The 4648-nt window shown below is 52.0% G+C and overlaps 1 protein-coding gene across 18 annotated transcripts in view; it reads left to right on the top strand.

Annotated features, from left to right (window-relative positions):
- The first annotated feature begins 3537 nt into the window (after positions 1-3537).
- Positions 3538-4648, top strand: part of MAPT (microtubule associated protein tau) — a 76836-nt gene continuing 75725 nt past the window's right edge. For 15 of the 18 annotated variants that reach the window (XM_006092196.3, XM_006092194.3, XM_023756801.1 and 12 more), the window contains exon 1: positions 3538-3666. The gene's annotated coding sequence lies outside the window, so the exon portion shown is untranslated. The remainder of the gene's footprint in view (positions 3667-4648) is intronic. The other 3 variants (XM_023756790.1, XM_023756791.1, XM_023756792.1) reach the window with 2 other exon arrangements.

The raw sequence follows: 4648 nt of genomic DNA, 5'->3' as shown, positions 1-4648 counted from the left end.
ATACACTTTCTCAGGCTAGGGTTGATGTCCTGTCTTTTAACAGAAGGGAGTACCAAGAGATGTCCACGTGACAAATGTATTCTCCCTGCTCCTGTTGTATGGTAGCAGTCCTACTTCCTGCCAATGATTAAAGCTCATTATTCCTGCCAAGACAGTACCTTCTCTTCTTGCCTGCTCCTCTCTGGATCCAAAGTACTCAGGTAGCAGCCACAGCTTACAATTTAATGAAACTCTTGCTGTGTACTCTGATCGAAGTTTTCCCTGTGGAAGACCAGGACCTCTGACCCTGCAGAGCCTACAGCTGTGAGGATGGGAAGCTCAGATTCCCCGGGGGAGTCACTGGGAATGTTGGGAAGTAGAACTTCAGCTTCCAACCTTTGGTTCCCAGATCCATGTATTATTTTCCTGTTTGGACTTGTATAAATTCTATAGGTATCTGGATCTCATTTCCAATCCTGCCTGGGACACTATTACATTAAAAAATTGAAGCCCAGAAAAGTTAATGAATTTGTTTAAGGTCACACAGGATGGCTATGAAACCTCATCCAGTTCTCTTTCCCTGTGCTTCTATGCTTCTGTATGGTAGACATGGTGTGCTGAATTACTTAGGAGACCTCTATCTCAACAAGAGGGAGGGGCAGGGAGGAAGTGAGAGGATGCATTTCCTTGGCCTGAATTAGTGAGCCATTAGCTACCCCCGGTGATTAAATTATCTGGAATGGACACTCAACACCACATTACATACAGTTAAATGACAGACCTTCTTAAGATTGTTTCTAGCATTCATTATCTCAATTTAATGTAAGCAAATGTGATCATTCAGTATCAAGAGACCACAGTGGCATTGGGTTCCTGTCGGTTCTCGATTATCCTGTATCTTAAAGGAAAGAAAATGAAAAATGTCAATGGGAAGAGTGTTTGACTGCTAAAGTTTATTTTACATATAGAAATAAAATAATGTGTAGCAAAAGCATTGATGGTGATGATGGAATAACTACTATTTATCATTTAATGAATGACCACTATTTGTGAAGCACTGTGTAAAAAACTGCACAAATACATACTGTATAAGAAATTTATATATACAATATATATATTATATATATTATCCCTTTTATCAGTCACTCACACAATAAATGTCTATTTATTGCTCATGTTACACATGTATGTACTTCCTTGTGTTTTTTCATTCTGGGGCCTCAGCTAAAGGAGTAGTCTCATAGGGGCATGCCATTCTGGTGGGGAAAAACACAAGTAAAAGTGGTAGAAACTCAAAATGCCTCTTAAAGCTTCTGCCCAAACATGCCTATATCACATCCATGTACCTGTGCTTTGAGGGGTCCGGAAAAAGGAACATTACTTTCATATGACCAGGCCAAATATCAGTGGAGGAGTGAAGAGGGAGGGCAGTCCAGATTACATAGTAACAGGAGAGGACATATAATCCCCTCACAGGAAAGGGGGCAAGAAAACAATTGGGGAGAACAATGAAATTTAAAATAAGATTGATATTAATTCCACTCCCCCTCCACTTTCAGAGAGAAGATGAGTAACTGCTATGTTTCTCCTAGAGTTTGAAAATATCCCTTCCAGTGGGTGATTAGGTTAGGTGTTGGTAAAATTTGAGCTAGCGTTTGAAGGGTTAGTAGGATTTTGGTGCATGGAGAAAAGCAAGCACGTTGTAGGCAGAGGAAAACCCCAGAGTTCAAATGGCGCTAATCACACTGGTGGGAGGAGGGGGAGGGCGGGGGAGGGGAAGGGGGCGACCTGGTGGAGGCCTCCCCGCCCTCCCGGCCCCGCCCTGCCCCGTCCCACCCCTGGGGAGTCTCTCACTCCTGCTGCTCACACCATTTGATCTTTTTAAAAAAATATTTTATTGATTTTTTTACAGAGAGGAAGGGAGAGGGATAGAGAGTTAGAAACATCGATGAGAGAGAAACATCGACCAGCTGCCTCCTGCACACCTCCTACTGGGGATGTGCCTGCAACCAAGGTACATGCCCTTGACCGGAATCGAACCTGGGACCTTTCAGTCCGCAGGCCGACGCTCTATCCACTGAGCCAAACCGGTCTGGCTGCTCACACCATTTGAACCTTCATCTAATTTAAGATTTTATTTTCTGGTCACTTAGATAAATAATAGATTCAAAAGTTCCTTGTTAAACACACACACACACACACACACAAAAAAACCTTCACTACTGGATTACTACTGAATGAGCCTGGTTTCAGAGTATTTGCTAAGAAAAGCAGTAGCCTTGGTCAATAACAAGAAAGGTGGAAAGAAAACAGGTGGAAAGGAAGCAGGCCCAGGGAAACTTATCTCCAACAGGGGGACCATTTGGGGAGACTCCGGTAAAGGTCAGGGTGCCCGCGAGCCACAAGCAGGCTGAACCTGGGGATGGCCTTGAGGTCCAGGGTGGAGGGACTGAGGAAACAAGCCCAAGACCTTTCCGAGATTGGCTATCACCCGAGGAGGATGTTAACGCATTCAAACCTGTGAAGAATTTTTGTGAGTTTATATGAGCCAAACTATGGACAATTGCTGGGAAGCAGAATCTCAACAGATTGAAATAATGCTCTGGAGAAGGGCAGTTTTGCACCCTGTTTTACGGTATACACTGCAATCAAAAGAGGAGACGTAGTGGGTTACATACTAGTAAAACCCACTGGTGATAGCTTAGGGAGGTGGGAGAAAGCAAAGTGAGGAAACCTCTGGGATTGGATAAAAAGTAAACTGATAGGCACACACTTCTTTTACTGGAGAGGGTGCAGGACAGTTAACAGTCAGCAATTCACTCAATAACAATGAGGGGTGTGTGGTCTCTGAAGAGCGCTGCCTGTGCTTTGAGGGGTCCAGAAAAAGGAGCATTACTTTGACATTCCAACCATATATCTTAGACGCAGAAAGAAAATGGGCTCAGTTAAGGTAACGACTAACCTTTGTCAGGAAAGATACCGGCCTAGGACATGACTACTCACCATAAACTGCTTTTTAGTTTAAAAAGTTTTAATTTCAGACCATCCTTTGTGGTCACTTCAGGTCTCTGAGTTTGCAAGGCCGCCATGCAGGCCTGCCCTGAGCTGGTCAGCTTAGCACGTGGTCCCTTTTCGTCACCAAGGGCGAGAAGGAAGGGAGCGGCAGATCTAGGAGCGGGGCACCCAGCCTCTGCTCCACCCCAGGCAACAACCAAGCCTCCCTCTGGGGGAGAAAAACCCGCCGATAAAACAAAGGCTCCAGCCGGGGCGGGAAGAGACCTGGAATGCGCGTGCGCCACGGAACGCGCGTGCGCGTGGCGGCCGGTCTCCCAGCCCGCGGGGAGGGGTGGGAAAAGGGAGGAGCCAGCCGGGAGGCCGGCGACCGCCGTGGGGTGGGGCGCTCGCGCGCGCCCACTGGTGGCCGGAGGAGAAGACGCCCGCGGAGGCCTCGCTGTCCGCCCCGCCCCTGGGGAGGCCGCGCTCCCGCTGCTCGCGCCTGCGCCGCCCTCCGTCTCGGGAGCGCGCCCTCCGGCTGGTGCGCGCGCTCGCAGTCTCCGCCACCCACCAGCTCCCACACCGGCAGCAGCACCGCCGCCGCCGCCGCCGCCGCCCACCTTCTGCCGCCGCCACCACAGACACTTGCTCCTCGGCTTTCCTCTGCTGTCCTCGCCCTCTGTCTACAATCAGGTAGGCGCAAGGCTCTAAATTGTGCCTCCCGGTCCGCCCCCTGCGCCCGCATACCGCCGCCTCAGAGATGGGTTTCATGAGGTGGACATTGGTGGGGGCATCGGTGAGGGCCACTCCCTGTGCTCTGTTCCTTCGGGAGCTAGGTCTGGGGTGGCTTGGAAAGGGACCCATACAAGGGATGCACACGTGTGTGTGTGTGTGTATGTGTGTGCACAGGTGTGTGCAGGTTGCGCGTGTGTGTGCGGGTGTGTGCATGTGTGTGTGCGGGTGTGTGCTGGGGGTTCCACACGACCTGCTTCGCGCGGACCCGGGCAGAGGTTGTGCCCGCAGGGTGGGGCGCGGGGTGGCGGTGACCTGGGGGAGGGGGCTGCCATGCTCTCTGGATCGCTGCCTTTTGCCGCAATGGGCGTGTGCCCTATATGTGTGTGTGTGGGGGGGGGGTCCCAATGACGCCCCCCCCGAAACCGAACCTGTAATCCGTTTTCTCTGACGAGGACTGCCATCGCTCTGAGGAAGATATGGATCGGGTTCTAGAAGAGATGACTCCCCGCCTGCCCCTCCCTTCACCTCCGCGGCAGCGATTCCAATGGGCTTTCGCTGCCCCCTGATGTAAAGGCTGTGGTCCACCCCCCTCCCCCGTTTTCCTCCTTCAGAAAAACGCTGGGGACATTTTGGGGGCTGGGAGTGGAGTCGGGGAGATGGGGAGGGGTCCCGGGCGCTGTCACTTTAGTTGCCCCTTCCCCTGCGCGCGCCTGGCGCCGAGACGCGAGCAGCGCCGTGCCCGGGAGAAGGTGGCGCGCGGATGCCAATGTGGAGGCTCCGAATGGCAGGGGTCACCTGGCCTTGTGCTGTGGAAGGTCTCGGCCGCAAGCCGGTCCGGCTCGCCGGGCTCACAGCCTCCGGCGGCGCGGGGCTGCAGGTGCACCTCGGGGCGGCCCCATCTCTGCGCTGCGCTGCGCCGGCGCCCGGGTGTGCGCTCCCT

Source organism: Myotis lucifugus, unplaced genomic scaffold, assembly GCF_000147115.1.
Source record: "Myotis lucifugus unplaced genomic scaffold, Myoluc2.0 scaffold_99, whole genome shotgun sequence".
NCBI lineage: Eukaryota > Metazoa > Chordata > Mammalia > Chiroptera > Vespertilionidae > Myotis > Myotis lucifugus.
This window is presented reverse-complemented; position numbering and strand designations above follow the sequence as displayed.